Source organism: Lucilia sericata, unplaced genomic scaffold, assembly GCF_015586225.1.
Source record: "Lucilia sericata isolate MDLA Ls3-8-SP2 unplaced genomic scaffold, ASM1558622v1 Contig000013F_arrow, whole genome shotgun sequence".
Classification (NCBI taxonomy): Eukaryota; Metazoa; Arthropoda; class Insecta; order Diptera; family Calliphoridae; genus Lucilia; species Lucilia sericata.
Window position 1 is genome coordinate 878,275 of NW_023994052.1, and position 19,470 is coordinate 897,744.

Consider the following 19,470-nt stretch of genomic DNA (forward strand, 5'->3'; position numbering starts at 1 on the left):
ACACTACATAGAGGGTAGGATCAAAAACCACAACAGAGAGTTCAGCGTACATGCTGCTTGGGTACAAGTGGTGCCATAAGCATAACGTCAATCAAGGATATAGAAACGTTGCTAGATATTACACCCATTGAAACATATTTAAGATATGAGCCGACACTTACAACCGAACTGCTAATGATTTTAGGTGAACCTGCCAAAAGCGGTTATAGGACACGTCATCAATGTATACTGGAAACACTGGAAGACTAAAAACAACGTGCCTGATCGCATACCAGAAACAGAATATGTCGGAAACTTTGAAACACTAATGGTCAAGCGGAACATTTCCCACAAACACTGATTGGGAAATTCTTAGGAATTACGGCCAGGAAACAGAGTGTCAGGACATTGAAAAATAATACATTCAGTGGACACTATGTTGTTTTTTTACCAACAAACCTTTTTCTTCCATGAAAAGCAGCGCACAACATGCCCGAGAGTGGCCTGTTTCTAATACATACATTAATAAATAGTACGATTTCTTATATAAAACAGTTTGTAAAAGCTTCTGCAAAACAGGTTAGTTAAACATCGTATATTTCATTATAAAGGCCTCAGCTTCCACTTTTAAATCCGTTGAGAAATTTAAAATAAAATAATAGATTTTCATACAGGTTCCTAGGTTCAATATTTCATAGATTTGCAATCAATAATGATTGATTATAGTTTCAATATTACAGGAAACTCAAAAAATATCAGTTGGAGAACTGATTGAAAACTCAAAAAGTACCAGTTGATGAACGAAAAAGTACCAAAGGGTTCTCTTTTTTAGGTTCCCATTTACTCCGGGATCTAAATGCCTAATTTTATGTCTCTAGGTTCAACATTATAGAAAAATAAAAAAGTACCTATTGAAGAACGAAAAAGTACCAAAATTCCCCTTTTATAGGTTCTCATTTACTCCGGGCTCTACATGCTTAATTTCATGTTACCAGGTTCAATATTATAGAAAACACAAAAAGTAACAGTTAATGAACGAAAAAGTACCAAAAAGACCCCATTCATGAGTTCTCATTTACACCGGTCTCTACATGCAAAATTTCATGTTTCTAAATTCAATATTATAGAAAATTGAAAAAGTACCTTTTGAGGATCGAAAAAGTACCAAAAAGTCGAATTTTATAGGTTCTCCTTTACCCTGAGCTCTACGTCCTTAATTTCATGTTTCTAGGTTCAATGTTATAGAAAACTCAACAGGTACCAGTCAAAGAACGAAAAAGTCCCCTTTTATAGGTTCTCATTTGCTCCGGTCTATACATGCTTAATTTCATGTTTTTATGATTTCAGAATTTTTAAGTTTTTACCTTTTGCAGAACGAAAAAATACCAAAGAGTCCACCACCATCAGTGGTGATAGAGGGTATATATAACTTTGTCATTCCGTGTGTAACACCATATACCTCCCATACAAAAGTACATTTTCCCGGAAAATGAGTTTATTGTTAACAACATCAGTCAGAATGTTGATAGCTTCACAAAATTTTACAAGTTAAAATTTTATGAGAATAGAATTCATTCAGAGAAAAAAATTTTAGGATCAGTCCATAATTGGTCATACAAGGTCCCCTCCCGAAAATCACTTAAACGCACATAACTCATTACTAATTTAAGATATCCATATAAAATTTAGTACCAGTATTGTCCTTATATACAGAAATATTACTATGAATTTTTTTCCGATCGTTCCATAACTGTCATAGCTCCAATACAAGGTCCCCTCCCGAAAATCACTTAAAAATACATACGCATATAACTCATTACCAAATATTGATATCCATACATTTAGCACAAATATTGCTGTTATATACACTCTGACTTGTTATAGGTTCTCATTTACTCCGGGCTATATATGCTTAATTGCAATTCATCTAGGTTTAATATTATAGAAAACTCAAAAAGTACCAGTTAAAGAACGAAAAAGTACCAAAAGGTCCCCTGTTATGGGTTCTCATTTGCTCCGGTCTCTACACGCAAAATTTCATGTTTCCAGGTTCAATATTATAGAAAACTCAAAAAGTACCTTTTGAAGAACGAAAAAGTACCAACAAGTCCCTTTTTATATATTCTCACATGCTTTTATATGTTCTCTCAACATGCTTAATTTCATGTTTTTAGGTTCAATATTATAAAAAATCAAAAAAGTACATTTTGGAGAACGAAAAAGTACCAAAAAGTTCCCTTTTATCGGTTCTCATTTACTTCACGTTTCTAGGTTCAGTATTATAGAAAACTCAAAAAGTACAATTTAAAGAACAAAAAAGTGCCAAAAAATTCCTCTTTTATGCGTTCTCATTTACTCCGGTCTCTACATGCTTAATTTCATGTTTCTAGGTTTAATATTATAGAAAATTCAAAAAGTACCTTTTGAAGAACGAAAAGTACCAAAAAGTCCCTTATTATACATTCTCACTTACTTCGGGGTCTACATGATTAATTTCATGTTTCTAGGTACAATATTATAGATAATTCAAAAGTTCATTTTGGGGAACGAAAAACTACCAAAATGTCCCCTTTTATTGGTTTTCACTTACTTGGGGCACCACATGCTTAATTTCATGTTCTTAGGTTCAATATTATAGAAAATTCAAAAATTACCTTTTAAAGAACGAAAAAGTACCAAAAACTCCCCTTTTATAGATTTTAATTAATTCCAGGCTCCACATGCTTAATATCATGTTTCTAGGATCATATTATACAAAACACAAAAGTATCAAAAAATAGTCCTTTGTACCGGAGCACAGAGGCCTGAAAACCTGGCCAAAATTATTAGAAGTGTTTTTAGAGTTAATGGCTGATTTTTTTTTGATAGCGTCAGTGTTTATAAGGCCTAAGGATGAACCCAAGTGATTTTGGTGATCCCATACAAAATCCCCTCGAAATTGCAGTTTTTACCCATAATGTTGGCAGTTATGAAACAATCATGATAAAATTTGGCACGGATCAGTTTTGTGTACTTAGAAATCATGGTGTAAAGTTTGGTTCGGATCACATTTGACCCCATATAAAGTCCACTTTCGAAATTCACCTTAACGCTCATAAATGGCTTAAAAACATTGATATCATGATGAATTTCGGCATGTGTTTTACATAAATCTTAATCATATTAACAAATTTTTTTTTGATCGGTCCATAATTGACCCTAGTTCCCATACAAATTTCCCTTTCGAAATTCATCTTAACGCTCATAAATGGCTTAAAAACATTGATATCTTAATCATATTACCAAATTTTTTTATGATCGGTCCGTAATTTACTCTAGGTCCCTAATAAGGCCCGTTAAAAAATCGGATTAACAATTGTAATTGACATAAAAATTTTAGTACCGCGATGAAATTCAACATGAACGAATTTTACTTCAATGTTAATCATTTTACCAAACTTTATTGTGCTCGGATCATAATTGACCCTAGCTCCTGCATAAGGAACCTTAAGAAAATCAAACATTCATATCATAGCGTTATAATAGTCGATGTATAAGTAGGCTTTGATACTTCTATAATATTTCATATTACTGACTAAAAAATGCGGTTACAACAGTGAAATTCTACATAAACAAGACCCCATTTCATGCCTATATTTCTCCTACATATCGCCCAGCACCGATGTGCCTTTTGATCCTATCCTCTATGTGGTGTCTCGAGGATTACACCTAAGTACTTAACTTTGTCTGTCACTGGTATCTTCTTGCCCACGAAGCAAGGTTCAGTATACGTAGACATTTTTGTCTTTCTTGTGAAAAGACAGATTTCCGTTTTTGCGTTAACATTGAGGCCTCTTGGTTGAGCCCAGCTCAAGGCCGTATTCAGAGCCTCTTCAGCTCTTCTACACAAGTAATTTGGATCCTTTCCCTTTAAAAGTATTACTACATCGTCTGCATAGCATATAGTTTACTATCAAATAAACTTCGTTTAAAGCGGTTTCCACCGATCGTCCCTTTACATAAGCATGCTGCTTAAATTTTAGGTCTTTGTCGGGTATACTGCTTACTATCTGCATAATATCGACTATCCGTTCCAAGGTTTTTTTTCAAGCATGCAGTGAATATCTGAGACAGATGTACGGAAACTAGTCCTGCCTCCATTTGTAAGAGTGCCGGGAAAATGCCATCCGGCCCTGCAGCTTTATAGGGAGCGAAGCTCTTGACTGCCCCTTCAACCATATCAGATGTAACTATAATTACCGTGTTAGCCTCCCCTTCCTCCAATATCGGTTCATCTATGTTATTCGGTATATCGGGTGGGAAATGAGAGTCCATTAGGAGTTTCATTGTCTCCTCCATATCATCCATCCTCCTGCCCGTGTCATCGACCATAGATTCCGGTTGGACATGAGTTTTGGCAAGGAATTTTTTTATCTTCGATACGTCATTTACGCTGTCTACCTGTTCACAGAAAAGTTTCCAGGAGTCTCGTTTGTCTTTGCGAACAATTTTCTTATATTCACCAAGTTTACTACGATACTCATCCCTGTATACTGCGGTCTTTTTACGCCGTGCCAGGTTAAATAGTTTGCGAAGAGTCTTACCAGGGTTTCTCCTAGTAAGATCTCCGCTCTCGTAGAGGGCAACTGTCCTCGAACGATTCAACCAATGCACTTGTGAGCATTTCTACTTTGGCGTCTATATCCTCTTTTTTTCGACATTGAAAAGTGTCCTGACATAAACGGTTCTTTAGTAAGGAACCGAACATTGTCCAATTAGTTTTAGACTTATTCCAAAACTTTATCGGCTTTGGTGGCGGCCGTAGTGTTTTGAATCTTATGTACCGATGGTCAGAAAAGAAGTGCTCGTCCGAAACTCTCCAATCCTGAATTTCGTTTATAAGCTCTTCTGAACATATAGTTATATCTAATACCTCTTCTCTGATTCTATTGACGAATTTAGCTTTATTACCTAAGTTCGATGTGATCAAGTCTTTAGTATTAAGGAAATCCATGAAGGCTTGTCTTCTGCGATTGGTGTTTATACTTCCCCAAGCTACAAGTTGGGAGTTGGCATCACAACCTATTACAATTTTCTTATTTTTCCTTTGTGCCTCTTCGACCAGTTTCATCAGCTCCGACGTTGGCGGTTGTGTTGGAGAATCGAAAGGCTCGTAAACAGATGCAAGGTATATGTTGCCACGACCTTGCTTCAGCACCGTTGCATCCGATGTGGATAATCCTGTTGAGAGGAGAAAACATAAATTCTTGTGACATAAGATACATGTTCTCGGTCGAGACCCTGTATCAGCGTAGAAAAGTTGGAAATTTACGTTATTTAATCCAGAAACCTTGTTGCGAATCGTCCAGGGTTCCTGGATTACCTGTGTTAATTTTAGCCATCAGAGCGTTGGTAGCCGTCTCGCTCCGATGAAGGTTTATTTGGATAACCTCAATGATTGTCATCCCAATTTTGGACAGCACTGCTGTTCTGTCTTCTGGCTAGTGAGTGATTTCCTCCTCGCTTTTAGGATTTGACTCCTAAAAATTACAAGTACTTGCTAATGATGCTTATCAGGGCCGGTTTTAACAACACTTTCAATCGGCGCTTCCCCAATTTTGGAAAGGGCAGCTGCACTTTCTTTTGGCGAGTTAGTGGTACCTTCCTCGCTGTTAGGATTTTACTCCTTAACGTTATCAGTAGTTGCTACTGATGCTTTGGTCTTAGGTATTTTAGTGTCCTTTTCGGAGCTTGTTGTAACAACCCTTCCAATCGGCACCTTCCCAATTTTGAATATGACAGCTTTAGAGGCAAAGTAGGCTCCACCTTTATTCTTGGCAAGACTAGCCATAGATTTCTGGTCGATACCTATTACAAATAAAGTTCCCTCAGGTTCTTCGTTCCTGTAAAAGACGTCCCATTTTTTCACGGCCAGCTCAGCATTTTGACCACCAAGAATTTTCAGTATACGTTCATTACCCAGTATACTGCCCCATCCTTTTATGTAGACAATGGACTTTAAGAGCACCGGAAGCTAGCTCTTCTTTGCCAGCTTAGCGCTGTCCTAGGGAGGAGGGATACTTTCCCCCAAGTTCTTTAGGGTGCTAACACTTTGCTGAGATGCCAACCTCATCAACATCACGCCCATGCTAAACTCGCAGCTCACGCTCTCTATTGGTTGTTTGCCCTTTGAAGCGATTGCGTGGTCCACTATCTTATTGTTCACCAGATATTCTACCTTACTCTGTTGGTCTATTGGAATAGCAGAGATAGCCCCGGTGTCTTTTCTGTCAACTTTGGTGTAAGATGGCGGCTCTTTTCCTTTTCCACTGTCTAGCCTCTCTTTCCTCGCTTTTCGGGGCTTGTTTTGAGATACCCGTACCTTCGAGGTTGACGTGGTCATCTTCGGAATATCTATCGTCTATCGGCGTCGTCACCCTTACTCTCAGGATTCCGACTTGAGGTTCATTTGAGTGAAGTATGGCTTGGCTTCGACTGTGTATTAGAAGACGGGGAACTCTTTTTCTTCTTAGGTTTATTCTCAGTTGTCAACTCTTCGGGAGAACTGATGCTCTTTGCCTCAGATCTTGTGAGATAGTCCGATTTTTCCTTTGGAATGTCGTTGGATTGACTAACTATGATTTTCTGGCATGTTGTACACTTGACGCATTGCACAGTGGTATAGGAAAAAAAAAGAGGTAAATAATTCGGTAACTTCCAAACGGTTAATCCGATTTTGATGAAATTTGGTATGCACAAAGAGGAGGTGTTGTCGAGTTTAGGTTAGGTATAGGCCAACCAGGGGCCCGGCGGGGGGTCCTCAAATTAGGACACCTAGGCTATGTTAAATTTTTAAAACGATCCTATTTCTTCATTTCGATCCTATTTCTTCACAGTTTAGGAGATATTCGCATTTCATTTCATATTCCCGATTTTCGCCATTTTTATACCCTCCACCACCATCAGTGGTGACAGAGGGTATATATAACTTTGTCATTCCGTGTGTAACACCAAGAAATATTAATCTGAGACCCAACAAAGTATATATATTCTGGGTCCTTATGAAATTCTGAGTCGATTTAGCTATGTCCGTCTGTCCGTCCGTCTGTCTGTCTGTCTGTGTAAAACACGCTCACGTTAAAACGAAGGAATATAATTTGACTCAATTCACCCAAGACATTCACTATTATCCGGTACAGTTTGGTATTGAAAATGAGCAAAATCGGTTCACATTGGGAAAAGTTATGAATCAAAATTTAAAACAACCTCGAAAAAAATAAGCATTTTTTACACATTCTGATGTAATTTTCTCGAAAACTATGCAAGATAATTTCATGAAAGTCATCATAAGTTCGTTTCTACACAAGATATTTATTTTTGCTGCAAATTGCCAGCATCGGTCCATAATTTCATATACCTCCCATACAAAAGTGCATATTCCCGGAAAATTAGTTTTTTGTTAATATCTTCCGTCCGAATGTCGATATCTTCACAAACTTTTACAAATTAACATCTTATGTCAATAGAATTCATTGAGTGAAAAAATTTTCTGGATCGGTCCATAATTGGACATACAAGGTCCCCCCCCATACAAGGTCCCCTCCCGAAAATCACTTAAACGCGCATAACTCATTACTAAATTAAGATATCCATATAAAATTTGGTACAAGTATTGCTTATATGAACAGAAATATTACTGTGACAGTTTTTTCCGATCGATCCATAATTGGTCATAGCTCCCATACAAGGTCCCCTCACGAAAATCACTTAAACGCACATAACTCATTACTAAATTAAGATATCCATATAAAATTTGGTACAAGTATTGCTCTCACACACATTACTATGCAATATTACTATACAATTTTTTTCTGATCGGTCCATAATTGGTCATAGCTCCCATACAAGGACCCTTCCTGAAAATCACTTAAACGCGCATAACTCATTACTAAATTAAGATATCCATATAAAATTTGGAATAAGTATTGCTCATATGCACAGAAATATTACTGTGAAATTTTTTCCGATCGGTCCATAATTAGTCATAGCTCCCATACAAGGTCCCCTACCGAAAATCACTTAAGCGCACATAACTCATTACTAAATCAAGATATCCATATAGAATTTGGTGTAATTATTGCTCACATATACAGAAATATTACTATGATTTATTTTTCCGATCGGTCCATAATTGGTCATAACTCCCATACAATGACCCTCCCGAAAATCACTTAAACGCACATAACTCATTACTAAATTAAGATATCCATATAAAATTTGGTACAAGTATTGCTCTCACATACAGAAATATTACTATGAAATGTTTTTCCGATCGGTCCATAATTGGTCATAACTCCCATACAAGGTCCCCTCCCGAAAATCACTTAAACACACATAACTCATTACGAAATTATCCATATAAAGTTTGGTACAAGTTTAACTCTCACATATAGAAATACTACTATGCAATTTTTTTCCGATCGGTCCATAATTGGTCATAGCTCCCATACAAGGTCCCCTCCCGAAAATCACTTAAATGCACAAAACTCATTACAAAATATTGATATCCATACATTTAGCACAAATATTTCTCTTATATACATAAATTACTCTATAAAATTGTTTTGCAATCGGTCCATATTTGGTCATAGCTCTCATACTAGTTCCCCTCCAGAAAATCACCTAAATGCACAATATTCATTGCCAAATAATGATATAGATACAGAATTTTGAAATTTTGTCTTTATATACATAATTGGTCATAGCTCCCATACAAGGTCCTTTTACGAAAATCTCTTAAACGCGCATTACTCATTACCAAATAAAGCTATTGATACAAAATTTGGCACAAATATTAGTTTGGTATACAAAAATTATATTTCAAGATTTTTTCACGATCGGTCCATAACATGGGTGCGGTCGGTCCCATGCAAGTGTCCCTTCAGAAAATCACTTGAACACACATTACTTATTACTAAATTACGATATAGATACAAAATTTGACTGAAATATAGCTTTTATGTACAGAAATTTAGCTTAAAGAATATTTTACAATCGGTCTATAATTGGTCATAATTCCCATACTAGGTCCTGCCCCTAAAAGCAATTTAACCGTATTTAACTAGTTGCATTATCAATTTGTGTAGAACAAAATTATATATATGTATTTTGAAAATTCTTAAATCTTTCACACACATGCATACATGCACATTATTAAATACCGTTAAAGCATATCTAAGGGCGCTATAAAAATATAAAAGAAAATGGGGTTTGTAATGTTCAATAAATCTTGGAATTGTAATTTAAGACCTGAGACAACTTATTTCTACAAATATTTGATCAATTAAAAAAGTATTAGTATAAAAGTAGCTGGTGGAGGATATTTAAGATTCGGCTCAGCCGAATATAGCACTCTAACTTGTTAAATTTATTAAAATTACTTACTCAAATAAAAAAAAATCTGTATAAAATCTTTATTCGTTTAGCCACAAAAAATATCAAAAACTGATAAAATAATCTCTAAATTACAAGGATTCGCTAAAAGTGCCATTTTTGTTTCATTTGATGCCAACTTATAACATTTCACAGTTTCGAAGTTAAAAATTCAAAAAAATTTTGAAATTTTCATGAATTTTAAGGTAATTTTAGAACATAACCTTTTAGAGTTTCTTTGATAGGGACGTTGATTTTAATTGTAGGAGTGTAAAATTTAGCAGGAACATGTACTTTGATACGGTGCATCATAATCAATCAAAAAGTCGATTTTGATTTTTTTGTAACTTAGGGCTTTTTAGATCTCTACCTAGATAGGTAGTTAGGTAGGTTGATAGTAGGATGTATACTACATCAAATCCGTAGAAATACACTATGCCTGTTGTGCGCTCCTTATCATGAAAAAAAGAGAACTGAATAAATTATTTTTCAGTGTTCAGAAACTCAGTTTCCTGAACGTAATTTCTAAGAAACTTCCAATCAGTGTTAGTCAGGAATGTTATTTCCGGAATAACATTACTTCCAAGATACTTGGATATAACTTCGACGAATGTCTGGCATTGGCAAAGAAAGTGCTCCAGAGTTTCACTGTCCTCTCCACATGATCTACATTCGTCTGAATCCGCACGTCCAATTTTGCATAGATGTACTCGTAATCCTGTGTGTCCACTCAGAATACGTACCATCATACTATCTTCAGACTTGCTCATTTTGAGGAAATTTTTCGTCTTGCTCTTATCAGTGTCACCCCATAGGATCTCAACCTAAAGTTCACTATATAATGCAGAATTTTGTTGTCTACCGAACTGCGTACTCATTTTTTAAAATTTCTTTAAATTCATTTTTGCTTTTTTTCAAGCTAAATGCCACATAGTTCGATTTTAACTATTTACTAAAATACCAAAATTTAACGAAACAAGTAAGAAAGTATAGCCGGCCATGACCGACCATATGATACCCTACACCAGTTATGAATATTAAATGTGATTTATTTTTCATAATAAAGCGTTTATCTTCAATATTACCTTGTTCCGATACATTTAAGCAATTTATGGATGAAAAACTAATTTTCTGAAAGAGGCTTTATATGGGGGGCTAGGGGCAAATATGGACCAAACCCGATAAAGTTTTGTGAATGTATTTATATTTATATAACATTTATTTAATATTTATTTGTGCTGAACTTCATCGCGGTATTTGTGTTTATAAGTTAATTTTGGGCATTCAAGTAATTTTCTGAAGGGGACTTTGTATGGGAGCTAGGGTCAAATATTCAATAGGCATCGCCCTTGGCCAAAAAAAGCGTATGTGCCAAATTATCCAATTATCTTGAAAATTGCGACCTGTACCTTGCGCACAAGGTTTACATGGACAGCCAGCCGGCCAGACGTACGTACGTACGTGTGAATGAGGGAAAACTAGAGAGTTCTTAAGGTGGCTCTTCGCGTATGTCTGACTTAGAACGTTTTTAACGTTCTTGAATTGAATCCTACGTTCTCTTATTTAAATACTGTCAAAATTTGGTTATGATGGGCCGATCCGTTCCGAAGTTATAGGGCTAAATATACTTAGTATGTTTTTATCCGGAGAAGAAAAATATGGTTGTACGTCTAAGTATATATAGAATGTTTTAGTTTGTAACAAGTTAGAGTGCTAAATTCGGCTGAACCGAATCTTAAATACCCTTCACCAGCTACTTTTATATTAAGACTTTTCTAATTGGTCAAATATTTGTAGAAATAAGTTATCTCATGTCTTAAATTGAAAAATCCCAAGATTTAAACAGCTTAAATCTATTACAATTCCAAGATTTATTGAACATTATAAACGCAATTTTCTTTATATTTTTATAGCGCTTAGCGATATTTAGTAATTTGCATGTATGCATGTGTGTGAAAATTAAAGGATTTTCAAAATACATATATATAATCTACACAAATTGATAATGCAACTAGTTAAATACGGTTAAAGTGCTTTCAGGGGCAGGACCTAGATATGACCAATTATAGTCCGATCGTAAAAAATTCTTTAAGCTAAATTTCTGTACATAAAAGCTATATTTCAGTAAAATTTTATATCTATATCGTAATTTAGTGATAAGTAATGTGTGTTTAAGTGATTTTCGGAAGGGAACCTTGTATGGGACCGACCGCACCCATGTTATGAGCCGATCGTGAGAAATCTTTAAATAGAATTTTTGTATACAAAACTAATATTTGTGGCAAATTTTGTATCAATAGCTTTATTTGGTAATGGGTAATGTGCGTTTAAGAGATTTTCGTAAAAGGACCTTGTATGAGAGCTATGACGAATTATATATAAAAACAAAATTTCAAAAATCTGTATCTATATCATTATTTGGTAATGAATATTGTGCATTTAAGTGATTTTCTGGAGGGGACCTAGTATGAGAGCTATGACCAAATATGGACCGATCGTAAAACAATTTTATAGTGTAATTTATGTATATAAGAGCAATAATTTTGCTGAATGTATGATATCAATATTTGGTAATGAATTATGTGCGTTTAAGTGATTTTCGGGAGGGAACCTTGTATGGGAGCTATGACCAAGGTTGGACTAATCGTGAAAAAATTTTGAAATAACATTTATGTGTACAAAAATAGTATTAATGCCAAATATTTTATGGGTATCACTATTTCCTAATGAGTTATGTGCCTTTAAGTGTTTTCTGAAAGGCACCTTGTATAGCAGCTATGATCAATTATGGACCGATAGGAAAACAATATCAGAGTAATATTTCTCTGTATATGAGCAATTCTTCTGCCAAACTTTATAGTTAGTAATGAGTTATGAGCGTTTAAGTGATTTTCGGGATGGGAACTTGTATGGGAGCTATGACCAATTATGGACCGATCGGAAAAAACTTTCACAGTAATATTTCTATGCATATGGGCAATTTTTATACCAAATTTTATATGGATATCTTAATTAAGTAATGATTTATGCGCGTTTAAGTGATTTTCGGGATGGGAACTTGTATGGGAGCTATGACCAATTATGGACCGATCGGAAAAAACTTTCACAGCAATATTTCTGTGCATATGGGCAATACTTATACCAAATTTTATATGGATATCTTAATTTAGTAATGAGTTATGCGCGTTTAAGTGATTTTCGGGAGGGGACCTTGTATGGGAGCTATGACCAATTATGGACCGATCGGAAAAAACTTTCACAGTAATATTTCTATGCATATGGGCAATACTTATACCAAATTTTATGTGGATATCTTAATTTAGTAATGAGTTATGCGCGTTTAAGTGCTTTTCGGGAGGGAACCTTGTATGGGAGCTATGTCCAATTATGAACCGATCCAGAAAATTTTTCTCTGAAAGAATTCTATTGACATAAGATTTTAATTTGTAAAATTTTGTGAAGATATCGACATTGTGATGGAAGTTATTAACGAAAAACCAAATGCTTATTTTTTTCGAGGTTGTTTTAAATTTTGATTCATAACTTTTCCCGATGTGAACCGATTTTGCTCATTTTCAATACCAAACTGTACCGGATAATAGTGAATATTTTGGGTGAATTTGGTTAAATTATATTGCTTCGTTTTAACGTGAGCGTGTTTTACACAGACAGACGGACGGACAGACGGACATAGCTAAATCGACTCAGAATTTCATAAGGACCCAGAATATATATACTTTGTTGGGTCTCAGATGAATATTTCTTGGTGTTACACACGGAATGACAAAGTTATATATACCCTCTATCACCACTGATGGTGGTGGAGGGTATGAAAAGCAGTCAACCAAATCGAACGCATAATTTTTGTATTTTTGGATTTCACGTGCATGAAAAATGATAAATTTATCACAAAATAAAGTGAAAGGTATTTATTTTATTATTTATTAGATTTCCATATTATCTGACATAATTAATTAGTTTTTTATTAGGAAAAGGCGAATCAAAAAGTATAAGTTCAATGTAATATAATTGAGCGGAAAATGTAGGTAAAAATTCACAGTTAAATGTTGTGCATATTTATATTTAATTGTTTTTATAGGAAATAAGTAGCAAACTACTCCAGCAAACGAAAAGTCGTCTAAATTTGTTAATGAAAATAATTAAAATTCGGATTCATTAGGTATGTGTGCTTTACTACCCTAAAAGCAATATAAATAAAAAATGCACTTACACATGGATGATGCCACGCAAATTATTGCAAGTTCGCCTATTTATCCGAACGCTAATAAGGATTTTAATGTAAGCTATGAAAAATGTGAATAATATTGACTTGTATTTAATTCATATGGGAGGGGCCAATCCCCCTATTGAAAGTCCGCCCATTTTTCTCTAAATATTCACATGAATGTCAAAGTTCTTCATGTAAAATTTGAATATTCTAGCTTCTAGAGTATCTCAGATATACAAATTTTTCTATATAATTCGTATGGGGGTTCCAAGCCACCCCCTGATGAAAGTCCGCTTTTTCCCCAAAATGTTCAGATGAATATGAAAGTCCTTTGTGCCAAATTTTAGGAATCTCTTCTATTAGTTTCTTAGATAAAATATTTTTTGTATTTAATTCCTCTTTTTTTCTTAAATATTCATATTAAGACTTATGTGGCTCCGACATAATTTGAGGACTCTCACTGTTATATTATCTGAGCGTAAGATCATTACGCTATTTCTCATTTATTTTTTATTTTGGTAGTTTAAATAAATTTAACGAATTTTTGGAAAATGCTATAACATTTTAAAGCTTTATTAAAATAATCTAAAAATTAGTAAAGTGTTTTGCGCTTTCAGAGATTTTTGTTCACAGACGAAAACGTCTTATTTCTTGAACCATGAAAATGTTATCAGAATAGGTGAAGTCAAAAATTCTTAAAATAAATTAAATAAATTTCAAGAATATCTTTTTTAAATGAAGTTTGCTCGTAGCAAACAATTTTATCCGATCTAACAAAAAAAACAAACATGCAAAGCAGGATTTTATACACTGAAAAGTAAACATAAGTACGTACGAACAAACGTATGCGATGATAAGAATAATATAACCACCACCGACTAAACACACCATATCCGATCCGGTTAGAGATATGGAAAATATTTTATGTTATACGAAAATCGTTTGTATTTTGTTTGGCTGGCAGCACATTGTGAAGAAAAAGAAAACAATTTTTGCGAGTTTTGTGTTGTTTTGAATATTTCAATAAGGGAAAACATACAGCCACCCATTCACAAACTCATCTATACACACATCTACACATTTTGTTATTGCCTTTATTTGTGCCAGAAAATATTGTTTGTGCAGCAGTCTGTTCCCAGCAGATTGTAAAGTGTCAAATAGCAACCGTTCATTAGTTATATAACTATTTCACCAAATACTAAAATGATTTTTGGTCGTGCAAAAAGTGGAAAAATAGTGATAAACATGTACATTAGAGGTGTCCAAAAAAATATCGATTTTGTTTGGATGGATCTTATTTTTTTCATTAGTGCCTAAAACTATATAACGGGATCCCATGCCGTAAACAAAAATATGAAGAATTAGTATATGTATGTAGCAAAAACGAGGTAATGGGTTGTACTTCCATAACCACTTACTTTTCAATGACTACTACTTACCATCTGCATTACTTAGAAGTACTCTAGTAATGACACTCTTTTAATCTGATATAGAAGTAAATATTTTATTTAATTGAGTGTGTTTTACAAAAAAGAAAACAAAATTAAATTTGTATGTGAAAATCATTATTTGACGCGCAATAAAATAGCGGAGCAGTGGTGCAGTGAGTAGAACATTTGACTAACAATCCGAAGTCCCTGGTTCGTATTCTAGCTGGCTCTTTTTATTATTAAAAAACAAAACAACTTACTCAACAACTGTTTTGTAAGAGAAATTGCAAGTACTTCTTTAACTCCCTATTTGTAAGCGAGCGTAGAAGTATTTGCTTCCAATGACATCACCGTGTTAAAATAATGACTTAAAATGCTAATGAAGAAGTAGTGAAAAGAGGTTTTATTAGCTTTTTAACTCATTACTTTTCAATGTAAGTTTTTCCTGGCTATGTATGTATTTGTGAAAAAAAAAATGCCTATAACTTTTTTTATTGTCGCTCGATATTAATACATATGTATGTATGAATGAATGTATATTTATGTATTTTTCATTATTGCTGGAGAGTTAGACTACTATGTAAAATATCGATCATATGTTGATATCCACCTATCATTCACTAGTGGAATTACTTAGTTATTCGTAAGTTCTACATACATACATAGGAAAGTATGTTACCGTACTAGTTCAGTGAACAGCAGGGTTGTTGATTTCTTCATCTTTCGGTCTTTTATTGCTCCCGATGATGACGATAAAGTTGTTGTTATTTTCATAGTAGGAGGGAAAATAATAAACAAATTTTTTAATATTTATGCGAATTTTACAAAAGTATTTTTTTTTTGTTTTTTGGTTTATGGTATACAAAAGCAAAAAATACAAGACTACAAAACAATAAAATTAATATGTATATGAATAAGTTTATAAATATACCATAAATATTATACATGTACGTATGTACGTATGTTCACACATAGGAACAATACTACAAAAATTTGTTATGTGATAATAGGGAGTCACGTTTTTTTTGAAATGTAAATAAGTCACTGAAAATCACAATTAATCCTATTTACGCTAAGCACATTTAGTGCTAGATTTAGCACTTTTTAAACTCGTTTAGCACCTAAAAATGTAGAATTTTTTAAATAATTTTTGGCACATTTTTAATACATTTTAGGATTCTTTTTACATATTTTTGATCACAATTTTAATTATTTTTCTGTCTTTTGAATTTCATCTTAATAAAATTGGTGTTTTTGACAATAAAGTTCTAAAAATTTAGATGTAGTGGACCATTTTCAATTAAAAAGTCGAAAGGGTAAACATATAAAAACTTACCATTTCACAGTGGGGCAGAATGGAATTTTTTTGGAAATAAATCTGGCATTTCTAAACGGCTGATCCGATCGGGATAAAATTTGGCGTGAGCGTAGCCAAGGAGTATTCGAGTTTAAGTTTTGAAGATGAACCCTGCAGATGCCCCAGGGACGGCGCTGTGGCGGCTCAAAGTAGGGTACCTACGACATGTAAAATTTTTAAACTCGTGCCATTTTTTTGTTTTTCACCCAAATACAAAGATTTTTATATTTTGTGAAAGCGCTCGACGAGATCTTGAAAAAACATGCTTGGACATACTACTTATCTCTTATAATATCCGAGTTATAGGCATTTAAAAATTTAGTGATACAAAATTTACCAATATTGTTTACAGATCCAAAAATATACGTTTTTTAATTTAAAAATTCAAAAAATTTTAGATTTTTGGCGTTTTTTTTGCCAAAAATGTGTCTTAACTCTTTTATTAATAAAATAAAATTTTTATTAAGAACATATAACAATTTTATAGTTTTCTAAAAGGTATCTTTACGCAGAACGCTTTGGCGTAAAAAACTTGTCCTATTTTTTGAAAATGTTGCCACTGCGTCCTTCCGAATATGACCTATTTTTTATCAAAACTTCAACTTTGGGCGACATGTTCTAAAATCCCAAAGCTGGGATCAGAAAACTGAAAGCAGTTTTGGAAACCTCAATATGTTTTCTATTTACTCCAGAAGTATTTTCCCAGCCCTGAAAGAAATGTGGATCCTATGGGCAAAAAAGTAAAAAATCCCATTTTTGGGATTTTCATTCCTATTTTTGGGAATTGCGGGATGCCCTTTGACCTTTTAAGTTTTTTTTTTGCATATTCTTATTTGAAATGACAAATTTAACAAGCGTTGAAAATGAAATTGAGTTTTGTTCATAAATAAAGATTTTGTCATATATTACATATTTGTTTAATTTCTAAGACTATGATTTATATCAAAATTTTAATAGGATCGCATATAGCTACAACAATTTAGTCCATATTTATCCCTTAATATAATTTTTTAGTTAGATATGGAAATTCTCGACCCTTTACAAAAAATTTCAAGCCAATATCTCAATTACATTCAAAAATATGTTCATTTAAACCTGTGTCCTTTAATTTCATCTTTTTCATATTTTAGTATTAAGTATGACAGCACATATTTAAATCTTATATTTACCTATTTTCTATTTGTTTGCTTATCCTTATAATTGAAAGGTCCTATTATGCTTGAATTTTCAAAAATTTATAACCATTTTTTACCTAAATTTTTTCGACAGATCATTTCGTTCTGTTTCGTTTATGATCATGTAGGTAAAAATATACAGGTAATGATAATTTCGATTCATTCACTAATAAGAAATATCAATGACTGAATTACAGGTTATAGTAATATAGTCCTAAATGTTAATAGGTAGACAATTCGTAATTTTTTACTTTGGAATAGCTGTATCGGAAATGACAAGAATTGGTATATAAGTAAACTTCTCAGATTTTAAGTACCATATTTAATAAATCTACAATGAAGATTACATTAAAATACGAAGAGTTGTGTTCCGTTTTATGGAGTATATCTTCAAAAGGGCCAGAAAGAATTGAAGACATTTCAAATTATATAAAAACTACATATAGTAGAAAAGTAGACAAAACAGGCATATCAAAAATTGAAAACTTTTTAAAACTTTTTGATGTAAAAAGTATGTCTGTGGATGGAAATCAAAAGAAATTTCGATTAAAATTTTGTAGTTGGATGGAAACTACTACGGAAATATCAACTTACAACACATCAACAGGAGCGCCTTGCAAGTCATACGAAGACTTATGTTCAAGGTAAAAAAAAAGAGGGCCACACAAAAACTTTTTTCAATCTCAAATGAGGAAATTGCTGATACATTTAACGAAATGCTGAAAAAAGAAAACCAACATATGGATGTCGTACATATTGCAACTATTCTTCCTAATGCATCACCAAAACGACTTAAGCGAATTGTGGAAAGTATACCAACTCCAACATCATAATCAAATTTTACTGAAGAGGAAGCAATAGCGGTTATGTTGGAACTGGGTCTCAGTCGAAATAAGTACCAAATATTAAGGAAAGCTCTGCATGAAAAAGGACACAATATATTACCATCATACAAGGCGATCCAGGAAAAAAAAAACAAACTATCCTACTAAATCAACAAAAAATAATGAAGAATTGAAAGAACTGAGAGCTGCGGAAAAAAGCAGAATCCAAGAAGAATTTAAAGTTCAGATGGGATTAAACATCGACAAACCACTTTCAAGTTGCGGTAGTACAAATGACGGTAATACGTCGAGAAGGTTTTTTCGTGATTTTGAAATTACTTCAAAAATAACTGGAATCGACAAGGAGTTGCTTCGAAGAGTTAAAACTATTTCAATGGCACTGAATAGTAAACATAAAATTAATGAAAATCGATTTGGGGAATACACATCTGAAATTTCTAAATTACTTGTATCTCTGTATCCATGGAGGGAACTAACACCAACAGTACACAAAGTATTGTGTCATGGTCAAATAATAATTGAATCGAATATTCTTCCACTTGGAGAGTTAACAGAAGAAGCCCAGGAAGCGAGGAATCGAGATTTTAAGCATGTTCAACTATTCAGCTCAAGAAAATGCTCCAGGCAATCACAGAATGAAGATATTTTTAATAGTTTACTTCTATCTTCTGATCCTGTTCTTTCAACTATGCGAAAAAGATGGATTTGTTATGAAACTCTATCATCTCAAAACAAGGAAGATTTAAAGGACTTATATTACCTTCTGGATATGTATACCGATATGACAGATTATTTTATAGAAAATAAGTAGTGTTAGGAATTAACTATATAAGTAGGTTGTAAGAATTAATTGTATTATGTTTAAGATAAACAGTTCAAATAAAAAAAGCTATTATACTAACTGATGATATTGTATTAAATTGTGGGCGGGAAAGGTGGTTTGTGTGGGGTGATTTAGGTGTTGTTGTGCGTGGCTCATAATAAAATTATAATTTTTTTATTTATAATAAAATAATTAACTAAATAATTTTTAAAAATTGTCCAA